The following is a 14,265-nucleotide window of genomic DNA, read 5'->3' as shown; positions in this document are numbered from 1 at the left end:
AAAAAAAAAAGTCCAGACCAAGACAGCTTTACTGGTGAATTGTATCAAATATTCTGAGAAGAGCTGGCTCCCATTCTACTCAATCTATTTCAGAACATAGAAAAAGATGGAAGACTCTTGAATTCATTTTATGAAGCAAGCATTAAACCCTAAATGCCAAAATCAGATAAAGACATCACTAAAAAACAAAATTACAGAACAATATCCCTTATGAGGAGTCCTGATATGGTGCTGTAGAATAAGCACATGTCTGCTAAGGTCAAACCCACTAGCTGCATCTCAGAAACCACATACAGGGTCACTCTGTCAGAACCAACTCAGTTGCACTTAGCAACAACATCCCTTATAAATATAGTTGTAAAAATTCTCAAAACAATTCTAGCCAATAGAAGCCAATAATATATCCATGACCAAATGTGATTCATCTCAGGTATGCAAGGATGGTTCTGTATTAGAAAGACAATCAATGTAACTCACCAAATTACAAAAAAACAACAAAGGAAAATAACCACACTATCATATTAATTGACACAGAAAAAGCCTGTGATAAATAACAACATCCACTCCTGATAAAAACAACGAAATAGAAATAGAAAGGATATTACTCCATATAATTAAAAGAATATATATATATGGAGCTCTGATAGCTTAGTGGTTATGAATAGGCCTGCTAACCTCAGGGTCAGCAGTTCGAAACTACCAGCTGTTCTGCGGGAGAAATATGACGTTTTCTGCACATATTTCAGCCTTGTCCCTCGGTGGTAGCATGGGAGAGACACTAGCTGTTCAGGATCATCACAAGAGGCGCTGCTTCTTCTTACACCCATTTTTCCCCGGACGGACGCTGGCAGCCACCGCTCCAGTAATGTAGTTGGTGGTGGTGCACAGCAGGAGCCAGTGGCAGCCTGTTCCAGGTCTGGAGAGGGGATGGTCACTCCCCCGCGGGAAGGGCGATCAGGCCAGCTTTTTTTCTGGTCAGGACCCGGGCTTGCAGCCAGGATTTACCTGTCGCTCCACACCCGTCCCGGTTGGACTCACCAGCATCACCGCAGCGTATCTTGCTTTGGGCCATGACTAGATATAATTGGTGATTACAGTTTGCCTCTATAAATTAATTCCTATCCACTTCTTAGAAATTTAAGAGAAAATGCCTGGTGACTTTCAAGAGGAAGTAGTCCATCAAAGAACAGACTTCTGAAGTGTTTTCAGAGAAAGGAAACTGAGAGAACCTCGGATTTCACAGAACCACAAGAAAATAAAGTGACGTTTTCGAATATAGTGGATCTGAAATGATTTCTGGGTAGTGCAAGTAATTACCTCCCTTGGCCTGCTAATTAAAAAGTTGGAGGCTTGAGTCTGGTGCCTTGGAAGGAAGTGATGAAGTTATTCCTGCAGTGCTTTCCTTACCTATAAACTGTGAGAAGAAAGAAAGCTTGCTACCATTTGTGGGATTGAATAATCTTGGCAATACTTGTTACCTTAATAGTATACTTCAGGTATTATATTTTTGTCCTGGTTTTAAATCTGGAGTGAAACACTTATTTAATGTTATTTCAAGGAAGAAAGAAGTGCTAAAGTCAAAAAGATACAGGAAATTGCAAAGATTCTTTGGCAAGTTATGAACTAATATGCAGTTTACAGTCTTTAATCATTTCAGGTGAACAGTTTCAGACTAGTTTTCTCTTAAATCCAGAGAAATATGCTGAAGAAATATACTGATGTTAGGCAGCCAATATGACTGCCTAACACACTCAGGGAACTCAACCCTATGTCTGAAGGATATCTACAGCATGATGCACAGGAAGTACCACAGTGTATTTTGGGAAACATTTAAGAAACATGCCAAATCCTAAGAAAAGAAGAAATGAAAAATGTGGCAGAATTATCTACTGAGGTAGAAGAAAAACCTCATCAGAAAGAAGAATGAGTGGTATTAACAACACAGAGATGGATGATATGAGGCATTCTCAAGAACATAGAGAGAAATGTCCAAAAGGGAATGCAAAAAGAAAAAGTGACACCGAATTTGGTAACATGAAGAAAAAAGCTGAAGTACTCAAGGATTATCAGTCATTGGAAGAAAACCAGAGACAAACTAGATCCAAAAGGAAAAGTACAGGTGATATGTTAGAAATTCCTGCAAAAAGAATTCCCAAGTGTGCTTGTGAAAATGAGGGTGCAAGGCCCTCATAAAAGAAGTCAAGAATTAAGCTGGTTAAAGTCTGCAACTAAGCAACCCAGCATTCTTTCCAAATTCTGTAGCCTGGGGAAAATAACAACAAACCAAGGATCCAAAGGCCACTGTAAAGAAAATGAATATGATCTTCAAGGGAATAGGGAGAAGTGTGCAAGTTATAACACTTTTAAGGTTAATGGTTGTGGATTTGACTCTCCAGGGAATAATGTTAAACCCATTTACATTAATGAAGATAAGGGCATAAACAAAGGTGTGGAGCAAAATGGCTTTGAGCTCCTGGAGAGATTACTTCAAGGTCAGCTGGTATTAAGGACTGGGTGCTTGGAATGTGAAAGTTTAAAAGAGAGAAGAGAAAATTTTCAGGACATCCATGTGTGCCTGTACAAGAAGATGAGCTTTCCAAAGTAGAAGAGAGTTCTGAAATTTCTCCAGAACCAAAAACAGAAATGAAGACCCTGAGATGGACAATTTCACAATCGCTTCAGTGAAGAGGATTGTAGGGGAAGACAAATATTTCTGTGAAAATTACCATCATTATACTGAAGCTGAATGAAGTCTTTTGTTTGACAAAACGCCTGAAGTTGTAACTATTCACTTGAAGTGCTTTACTGCTAGTGGCTTAGAGTTTGATTGTTATGGTGGTGGACTTTCCAAGATCAACACTCCTTTGTTGACACCTCTTCAATTGTCACTGGAAGAATGGAGCACAGAGGCAACCAACAACAGCTATGGATTATTTGCAGTTGTTATGCACAGTGGCATTACTATGAGTAGTGGGCATTACACTGCGTCTGTTAAGGTAACTGACCATAATAGTTTAGAGCTAGATAAAGGAAATTTCATCGTAGCCCAAATGTGTGAAATAAGTAAGACCAGAACCATTAAATGAGGAGGAAGTAAGGGGTGTGGTTGAAAATTATTACTATAAAGAATTATCTATTAGGGTCAGTGAAAATACACAGCCAAGTAAAGTTAAAAAAAAAAAAATGTGGAAGCTATTGGACTTCTTGGAGGACAAAAGAGCAAACCAGTTTATGAATTATGCAACAAAGCATCTAATCCTGATAAGGTTGCCCGTGTAGCATTTGCTGAAAGTAGGAAATCTGAGAATAACAGTAGTTATGGGACCCATGAATCTGATAGCAACAAGGAATCCAGTGAACAAAAAGGCATTAACATTAGTGAATTTGAGAATAACATTTCATATGTAGTGCAAAGCTTAAAGGAGGATGAGGGGGAGTGGTTGCTTTTTGATGATTCTGAAGTGATTTCTCTTTCCCCTTCCACATTGCCTACAACTAACTATTCCTTACTTGTTATTTTGTAAAATTATAAAGTGTATTTTCCTTGTATATATTAAACATACCTGGACAAACATTGGTAATGTTAATGATGCCAAACGGTCTTTAGCTTATCTTTTGAAGCTATTTGATACTATTCATCTCTTTAGGTTTTATATAGTGAAATTTGAGTTAACTGAAAACCATGAACCATGTAAATTTTTACCATTCATTTTCCTTACTAGAGACTAGTGATGGATTAGCTTCTGGGAACAAACTTGTGTAAGTTTTAAACAAATTATCCAGAATAGAAGCCTTTAAACACTTATCTTTTGTGTTTGCTTTTTAAAATAAAGTGCTTGTATTTGTATTCTCCATATTTTGGAGTAATTGCATATTTATAGGTCCTGTGATTTTCCAGCTAAGAGGCAGAATCTCATTCAATACATTTAGTTTTATAAGATAGTTGTGATGCCAAATCTTTTGCTGGGCTTTATTAGAGGCACAGAGTCTATCTAGAATGTATATATTCACAATGATGTTTATTTTGTGCCTTGAATCACTTTGAAAGTAGTCTCAGAAAACCTAGACAGTCCCCTCCTGTCTTCAAAAGAAATTTTTATGTATTTGTGAAGATGATTCTGTACTGGTAAATCTTTTTGGGCATGGACTAATTTGTATCTCTTCATAGTCATTCTCCATGATTTGTATATTTTACAACAAACTTAGAGGGATGACCTTAAATTTACCTTTTTTAAAAACTGGGAGGTCAATAAAATGAAAACTGCTCAACTATGTAAAAAAACAAAAAACTTAAAAACAAACAAGGTTTACAGCCTTAGAACCCTGTAAAGGGTAGCTATGAGTCAGAATTTGTTTGATAATAAGCTTTTTTTTTTTTTTTTTCATAGCCTTTCTTCTCATCTCAATTCCCCCAAAGGATATTTTCTAGGACCACATTCCAAGTAAACTACTTGCACCTCAGTCTTGGTGTCTGCATTGGGAAAATCCTAAACTAAGACAACTTATGTGGGAACCCTGTTAGTCATGGACAGTGCTTCTTAGGTGGATTAATTTCTAGCATATTAAGTTCTTTATAGTGGTGTGCTGTAAAGTAATTCGTAACCAGATTTTGAAATGAAAGTCTTATCTTACAGAATTTTCTGATTTCTGTGGTGTGAACACTCTGCCCAGTATCAAGGTGCCAATGTGCTGACACCAAACCATGACTTGGCTCTCAGGAACCTGTACAAACTAACTTCAGCACTTCACTGGGTACCTTGCTCTGATCAGTCAGAGAAGTGTGAAAGTTTCCAAGTTATTGGTACATTTCTGGTGGTCCTGGAAAATGGACCACGAGGGAGGAGGAGGTTCCATCACTGGTGGTGGTGGTGGTGATGTGCCGTGGAGTCAGTTCCGACTCATAGCGACCCTGTACAGGGTTTCCAACGCTGTGCATCTTTACGGGAGCAGAAAGCCTCATCTTTGTCCTGCGGAACAGCTGGTAGTTTCAACCTGCTGACCTTAAGGTTTGTGGCCCGATTCGTTAACCACTATGCTACCAAAGATCCTCCCATCACTGGTACAGATACACAATTATTGTTCTTCACCACCTTGCTACCACCATGAACATCAAAGCAAAATGCGTAGTGTTACATTTCCTGATTCCCATCCTCACTCTTTGGACTACTGCTGGTCACTTTTCCTTTGGTATTTGTTTTAGAAGATGTAGCTCTGGTAGCGTAGTGGTTATGAATTGGGCTGTGAACCTTAAGGTCAGCAGTTCAAAACTACCAGCTGTTCCACGGGAGAAAGATGAGGCTTTCTGCTCCCGTAAAGATTTACAGCCTCGGAAACCCTGTACAGGATCGTTATGAGTTGGAACCGACTCCACTGCACATAACAACAACAACAACAATGTGTATAATATCCTTAGTGTAGGTTTCCAGTTGACCCCTGCTTTTCCTGGTTCTTGAGTCTTGGTCAAATTTTAAGGTATTCTGTTGAGTCTCTTCACTCCTTCTACATAGTCTATACTAGTGCCGCCTTGCTCTTTGAACAGAAGCTAGCATGCTTACCATGTTACGTCTATTAACTCATCCAAACCTTTCAACAATTGGATGTGATGCATTACTATTAATAACCCTAATTTATAGATAATGAAACTGAGGCACGGTGATATTAAATACTTTCTCATAGGTAAGTGTCAGAGTGGGGATTCAAATCCAGACAGCTGATTCCAGACTTCCTACTTTAACTAGTCAATAGTAGGGACATTTCTTAACTGTGCCTTGAGTGCCTTGAGAGAATAGAGTGTAGAAATCTGACAACTGCAAGAAAGGTATTGCCCTCATAAGTGAAGAAAATAAGGGACCAGAACTGATTAGGTATGGGGGAAATTTGGCTCTGGGGTGATGAAGGCCTGGGATCAAACACCCCATAAAGTTAGAAGGCCATGGAAAGAATGATTTGCTCCTACCCACTTCATCTCACCACCTAATTTCTCACCTGTGTATGATCTCAAGCCTGCCTGATTTTCTTCTTTTGTTAAATAGGAAAGTGAATTGGCATTGTAGGCTAGGAATTTAATGCTTACGTGTTGTTGTTGTTAAGTAATGTGGAGTCAGTTAGAACCCATAGTAACCCTATATAGGGTTCCTGAGGAACGTCTGGTGGGTTTGAACTGCCAACTTTATGGTTCACACTGACCTTACAGTCTAGCGCATTATCCTGCAACATCACATCTTTCCAAACATAAATATAACTGATAAATGTCTTCTATCAGTAAAATAATAAATAGCATTATTGTAGTTGTTAATTGCTGTCCAGTACATTCTAAATCATAGCGACCCAGTATAGGGTTTCTGAGGATCAGCTAATGGATTTGAACTGCCAACCTTGTGGTTCGCAGTCCCATGCTGATCCAATAGGAATGTCATTAATGATTGTGACAATGGAAAATAGCTTTGATTTACACTCAACAGATATTAGAGGAACAATTTCTAAATTTTCTGTACTGTCTAGGTCAGATTGCAGGGTCACGGGTTAGCCCTTCTTTGATGTCCTCAAACTAAATCTTGGAGTCCTCTTGTAGCACTGTGGGTTAATGCACTGGACTGCAATGTCGATTTAAACTGCAAGGTTGGCTGTTCAAGCTCTCCAGCCACTCCTTGGAAACCCTATACAGGGTTGCTATGGGTTGGAATGTACTTGATGGCACTTGACAACAACATCTAAAACACCTAATTTTAAAACAATAGAGAGCACAATAAAACCTCGCTTACATAGAACTCAGCTCTCTAGCAATCTGAAGATCTACCAAGACTAATGAGATGAAACCAGTGAAATAATTAGAAATAGGAGCAGTTGATTATAAAACATATTTTGCTGTTGTTGTTGAGTATCTTTGAGTAGATTCCAACATATAGAGACTCCATGTGACAGAGTAGTGTTTCCCCATAGGTTTTTCTTTACAGTATTGTTTATGGTAGAAAATTATCAAGACTTTCTTCCACAGAGTCCCTGGCTAGGCTCAAACTGCCAAGCTAGTAAGTAGGAATCAGGAAACAATCATGCCTTAATCACATGAGGTTTTATTTTTATTTTACATTAAACAAGTCTGCAAATAAGCAGTTTCAGGTTGGTATTAGAAGCCCATGGTCATCAACAGATCTGGCATCTAACTTTTTATTCCATCATCCTTAGCACATGGTCATCTCAGTGTCCAACATGAGCGTTGATTTTCCAAACACCAGGAAGAAATGAGTTGCTAGGAAAGGGCAAAAAGGCCCATAGTAGCTGCATTTTCAGAGGACTATTTTAGAAGGATTCATCCATTGCTTTCATTTTTATCTCATTGGTCAGAACCTAGTTACATGACCTCACCTAGCAACAAGGCAGGTTGGAAAATATGGCCTTTAGGTTGACATAGTTTTGTCACAAATAAGATTGGGGTACTGTTGCTTAGGAAGAAGAAGAAAGTGGGTTGTGTGCTTCAGGAACAGGAAGACCCTGCAATAGTAGAAATGATTGAGTGACCATAATTAATGTAAAATAGCCCATACTTTCCTAATTAAAGGACCCTGAGACTCTCATTCAGAAATGATTTGCTCCTTTTATAGGCATCCTGGTATGGCACTATAGGATAAGCACTGGACCTCAAGGTCAGTTTGAACCACAAGGTTGGCAGTTCAAACTCACCAGCAGCCCCTCAGAAACGCTCTACAGGATCTATATTGTTGGAACCGACTTGATGGCACTTAATAACAACCAAGGAGTTCTGGTAGCACAGTGGTTATGAATCAGACTGCTAATCCCAAGGTCAGCAGTTCAAAACTATCAGAGGTTCTTCAGGAGGAAGATGAAGCTTTCTGCCCCCCTAAAGATTTACAGCCTCAGAAACCCTATGCAGAGTCACTATGCATCGGAACTGACTCCAAGACATATAATCATCAACCAACCAACAACAACCACCGCTGGCTTGGTATCTGCATATAATTAAGGCACTAATTTTCCAGTTGTTGTTGTATGCCGTGAAGCTGGTTCTGACTCATAGCCACCATGTATAGGGTTTCTGAGGAGTGACTGGTGAGCTTGAACAACTGACCCTGTGGTTCAAACCAACCTTGTTGTCCAGCTAGACGGAACTAAATGAAGGTTTGTTTCTTTATAAATGAAAGAATACATACTCATAACATGAAAAACAAAGAACAAAAGCAAATTTGGTTACCACTTCCCAGTCCTTCCAAGGTTCCAAGAAGAAGAAAGGGGAGGATGACTAGGTATACATAGCCTGATGGTCCAATCTACAAAGAAGGGGAGTGAGTTTTGTTCCACAGTCTGCGGCTTCCTTAGGAACCTGTGCTTAACAGTCCAGTGCTTATCCTACAGTGCAACCAGGACTTCTTGATTACATCCTTAAACTTTAAAGTTAACGTTCAATCCCTAAATTCAAATCATACCTCTATATCAAGTTACCAGTGCTTCATATTTAAGGCTTATCTACTTTAATAAATTTGGATCACACTCTGATTTCAAAGGGGAAAATTTGTGGGGAGAAAATAAAAGAAATTTGATTGAAGAGGAGGACAAAGGCACCCAAAGGGATTGTCCCAGGCACCTTTACCATTATGCACAGTTGCCATGTTATAATTACTATTGTAGATTATAAGCAGGAGATAGGGAGAGGGTGCTAGAAGTAAGCACACCTAGAGAGAAAAGTAACCACTGATAGCTTGATACCAAAGGGTGGGTAAAAAAACTATATAAACATTACAGATAGCTACATGTTTAGAAAAAAAACCTCAAAATATGTTTAAAAGGGGAAGGTTTATGAAAATGAATTATAATATGGGGTCATTTAGTGCTGGAACAAATTTTTAGGAGACTATGACTCATCATAATAATGCCTAAAACTCATTCAGAATCACTTACATTGATCAATAAGAATCACTTCTATTTAAAAGTGAGAATTCTTTCCATCCCAAATTGTTGAAATATACTTTATTTACATTATTGTGTAAAGCCATGAGCAATCCAATCTTGTCTTATCCACTTAAAGTTCTAATCTGCTAAAATTTCACTACAGAATTACACTTATTTCTGAAGACTTTAAAAAATATATTAAAAATAATGCTGATAAATCACATTATATTTTTTTGTAAGTTTTTGACAGATTATGCCATTGTGGTTGTTAGGTGTCATTGAGTTCGTTCTGGCTTATAGCAACACTTTGTACAGCACTGGACTGTTAAGCACAGGTTCCTTAGGAAGCCACAGACTGCACCATCCTCACAACTATATGTTTGAGCCCATTGTTGTAGCCACTGTGTCAGTCCATCTCTTTGAGGGTCTTCCTCTTCTTCACTGACCCTCCACTTTACCAATCATGATATCCTTCTCCAAGAGCTAGTCCTTCCTGATGAAAGTACAAGTACTTTCTGTCCAAAGTACAAGAGAGGAAGTCTTGCCATCTTCACTTCCAAGAAGCAATTCAGCCATATTTTTTCAAAACAGGTCAATCCTTCTGGCTGTCCATGATCTATTCAACATTCTTCTCCAATGCCATAATCTAAATGTATCGATTCTTCTCTGGCCTTCCTTATTCATTGTCCAGATTTCACATGCATATGAGGTAATTGAAAGTACTATGACTTGGGCCAGGTGTACCTTAGTCTTGAAACTGACGTCTCTACTCTTTAATACTTTCAAGAACTCTTTTGCAGCAGATTTGCCTAATATAATACATTGTTTGATTTCTTGACTGCTATTTCCATGAGTGTTGATTGTAGATCCAAGCATAATGAACTTTTGAACAACTACAATCTTTTCTTTTTATCATGATGTTGTTTATTAGTCCATTGGTGAGGATTTTTGTTTTCTTTACATTGAGATGCCATACTAAAGTTTTTGATCTTCATCAGTAAGTGGTTCAAGTCTTCCCACAATTCTGATGCTACATTCTTCTTTGGATAGGCTGACTTCTTAGATTATTTGCTCAGCACACAGATTGAATAAGTATAATGAAAGGATGCAACCCTGATATATACTTTTCCTGATTTTAAACCATTTACTATCCCTTTGTTCTGTTGAAACAACTGATTATTGGCCTATGTACAGGTTCTACATGAGCACAATTTATTATTATGAAATTCTTTGCAATGTTATCCATAATTTGTTATGATCCACACAGTTGAATGTCTCTGCATAGTACACAAAGCATGAGTAAATATCTTTCTGGTACTCTCTGCTTTTGGTCTTGATCTTTCTGATGTCAGCAATGATAATCCTCATTTCAAGTCCTCTCCTAAATCTGGCTTGAATTTCTGGCAGTTCCCCGTCGATGTTCTATTACAACCATTTTTAAATTATCTTCAGAAACATTTTTCTTGCATGTGATATAATTAATGATTTGTTGTATAATTTCTGCATTCCAATGGGTCACTTTTCTCTGGATTGACACAAATATGGATCTCTTCCAATTGGTTGTCTAGGTAGCTGTCTTCTAATTTTTTGGCATAGACAAGTTGGTATATTCAGCACTGCATAAATTTGTTGAATGATTTTGATTGGCATTCCATCAAATCATGTTATTGTTGTTATGTGCCGTGGAGTTGGTTCCGACTCATAGCGACCCTGTACAGGGTTTCCAAGGCTGTAAATCTTTACCTGAGCAGAAAGTCTCATCTTTCTACCATGGAACACCTGGTAGTTTCAAACTGCTGACCATGAGATTAGCAGCCTGATTCCTAACCACTACAGAGACTTGTTTTATGCTATTAGATAGCATTATAGTTAACTTAGTTAGTGGAAACTATTAACCAAGCTATTTTAATTATATTTCATTAAAATCACAGAAAAGCATGATAATAGAACCAGAAATGACATCCTGTGAATGATACCTGTGAATTTCCTAAATTTTCTGACCAACTTGCTTCTGAAGAGATATAGCTGCCAGAACTTTAGGGTCAGAAACTTGTGAACATCTGAAATTAAAATCATTATTTCTCTCGCAACCTGTTTTGCACTACCCAATCTAGAAACATCGATAATACTCACAACTAATTTTTCTTCTGACACTCACATGGACCAGTTACCTAGTTTAACGAGGATGCCACCATAAGACCTTTGGATTCACCCCTGTTAGTGTCTTTTGTTAATCTTTCACTTTTCCTTGCCTTGAGTATGGCTTTAACCTCTCTTCCAGTCTTCCTGTCTCCCCTCCACATTGCATTCATTTTATGTGTATCATTATTTTTTTTCTAAGACTCAAATCTAATCACTTTACTTCTTCACTTAAAAACATGCAGATTTTCTTATTGTTTACAAAGAACAGTTCAAACCTTTTAACATGACCTAGGAAGGCATTCGCCATGTTGTGCCCATCTGTCTCTCTGACTTGTCTTCTGCCATTCTTTCACACAGACTCTACAATCTTTACACATTCACTCATTCCTGAATTTCTTCATCTGCCTAGGATGCCTTCCCAAGTTTTTTACTTGATATTTTCTGATCCATCTTTTATTCTGTTCATCTTTTACCTTGCTCAAAACAATCTCAACATCTCCTAGCAAAATTAGTTGTTCTGAGCTCCTTACTCTCCTAGGATTTTTTATTTGTCAATTCATCCATTATCTATCCAGCCATAGATAATCTATCTATGGAGCACAATGGTTCCATGAAATAAGTACTGGGCTGTGAACCACAAGGTCAGCAGTTTGAGTCCATCAGCCACTCTGTGGACGAAAGGTAGCCCTTTCTGCCTCCACAAAGATTTATAGTCTCAGAAACCCTGTACAGGGTTGCTATGAGTCAGAACTACCTTAATGGCACTTAACAATAACAACATTCTATCTCATAAGGAGCCCTAGTGGGACAGTGGTTAACTGTTGACTGCTAAACAAGAAGTCAACAATTTAAATCCACCAATTACTCTGCAAGAGAAAGATGTGGCAAACAGCTTCTGTAAATATTTACAGCTTTGGAAACACTATGGGACAGTTTTACTCTATTCCACAGGATTATTAAAAGCTCTTTGGTCCTAGAGGATGAGCACTGGGCTACTGAGCACAATGCCAGCAGTTCAAACCCACCAGAGGTTCTGAGGGAGAAAGACAAGGCTCTCTGCTCCCATACAGATTTATAGTTTTGGAAACCCTACACAGAGTTGCGATGAATTGGAATTGACTCAATGGCAGTGGGTATAGGTCACTATTAAGTCAGAATCAACTTCACAGCAACAGATACTCTATCTCAAAACCACGTTTTAGATTTGTTTCACATTTTCTTCCCCTGGACTTAGAATATTATTCATCTCAATATCTTCAGCACACAAACTCAAGAACTAGTACATGTTAAATATTTAATAAATGTATTTTGAATTTGTTTATAATTTTCAATGCTTTTGAATAGTGAAAGAGAATACTTTTTCCCTTTGGATATTTATTCTTGTCATATAACTATTACCCCGTTGTCATTGAGTTGATCCTGACTCACGGAGACCCCGTATGTTACAGAGCATAATTACTCTATAAGGTTTGCTTAACTGTAATCTTTTTGGAAGCTGGTGGCTGCCAACCTTTATAAAGGTTAGCAGACAAGCTCAAATCCTGTCTTTCTAGAGAAGTTATGATCTCTTTGATATTATGTTACAATTGGGAGTAAAAAGAATCCATGTTTCTTCTTTATGAACTTCCTATTATCATCAAGCTGATGGAAGTAAGCTGATACTGCTCTTCTATTATTAGCTATGTTCTATAATTGGTCAGAAAGTTCACTTTATATTAATACAAGTTACTGCACTTTTTTCAGTAGCATGAATAATTAAATGTTCAGTATTCGTGGATTATATAGCCAGAAAAATTATATTTGGCATGCCTGGAAACTCAGCTATAATCTTGAAGGAAGTTTGAGTTAGAATGAGTGTAAGGTATTAAAATATGTAACATATCAGAGATCATTTCCTAAAGCTATGCAAGAGCCCCAAGAGCTCGTCAAGTCGATCTAAATATAGAGCCTAAATAATATTACCTCTAAGTTTGTAAGCATCAGGGCAGAGTTAGGAACTGCAAATGTTGGCTAGTAAAAAACTTGCTTCTTAGGCGTTGATCTCAAACCAGGGCTTCAAAGTGGTCAATTCCAGTTCTGCCCACCAGTGAGAATCTGGTGTTGAACTGGTTTGAAGCTCTGTCCAAACAAGCTAATTCAATTTGTTTTGGGGAATTTCTTGCAAGTTATAGGCTCAAAAAAGTTATCAAGAGAAACACAGCATATTATCTAGATCTGGGATGATGCAAATGCAAGTTTTTAACTTAAGAAATGGCTGTGGTATTCTATAGAATAAGCACAGGACTACTAACTGAAAGATCGGTGGTTGAAACCCACCAACTGCTCCTTGGAAATCCTATACAGAGTTGCTATGAGTAAAAACCACCCCAACTGCACCCTAAAATTATCAACAATTTGTAATTTTAACTGTAGAAAATATAATTATATAGTTTACGTTCAGGGACTTAGAATGTGGTGTTTTTTTAAATCCATTTTTATGTTTTCAGTCAAGTATATTTTTGTATAGTTTCTGCTTTTATCTTTGTTATGTTTATTACTTAGGATGATTGATTGATTAGATACATGGACAGGTAGATGATATTAGTATAAATAATCAGACATTCCCAAAGCCCAGACTTGTTTGCTTGAAAAGGAAAAACATAACTGTTAATGCTTTACATTTGACATTTTTGGTTTATTATTCTAATTAAAAAACTCTTTTTAAGTGATGTTCTTTTCTTTTTTGGTAAAAAACTTTTTATTGTGAATTGAGTAAAGGTTTACAGAGTAGATCATCAGTTTTATATTCAAGAAATCATATACTTTGCTTCATTATAATGATCGCAATCTCCTCCATGTATCAACAGTTAACAAACAGCATTTACCTCTATTCACTTCAACTATTGTTTTTCCCCCTGTGTGTCCTGATACACCCATCTTGCCTTTGCTGACCACCCTCTTGTATATTGCCAGCTCTGTCACCCATGTTAATATGTGACTATCCTCTAGCCCAGAAATAATTTTCCCTATCTCCTTCCCTAGTTAACCATCATAGATTATTTCATTTATTAAGAAAAAATTCAAGCCAATTAACTTTTTACAACAGTGGTCAAATATAATATTTGTCCTTTTGTGATTGATTTAGTTCACTCAGTATAGTGTCCTCTAGTATAATCCATGTTTTGGGAGTTGTTTCAAAGACTCATCATTATTCTTCAACATTGCTTAGTATCCTGTTGTGCG

The 14,265-nt window shown here is 37.5% G+C and overlaps 2 pseudogenes; both read left to right on the top strand.

Moving 5' to 3' along the window:
- Window positions 1–1,797: 1,797 nt before the first annotated feature.
- On the top strand, window positions 1,798–3,524 carry LOC102825569 (annotated as a pseudogene).
- Window positions 3,525–3,682: 158 nt separating this feature from the next.
- Window positions 3,683–14,265, top strand: part of LOC102825187 — an 86,104-nt pseudogene continuing 75,521 nt past the window's right edge.

This window comes from Chrysochloris asiatica, unplaced genomic scaffold, assembly GCF_000296735.1.
Source record: "Chrysochloris asiatica unplaced genomic scaffold, ChrAsi1.0 scaffold00030, whole genome shotgun sequence".
In the NCBI taxonomy this organism is placed as follows: Eukaryota; Metazoa; Chordata; class Mammalia; order Afrosoricida; family Chrysochloridae; genus Chrysochloris; species Chrysochloris asiatica.
This window is presented reverse-complemented; position numbering and strand designations above follow the sequence as displayed.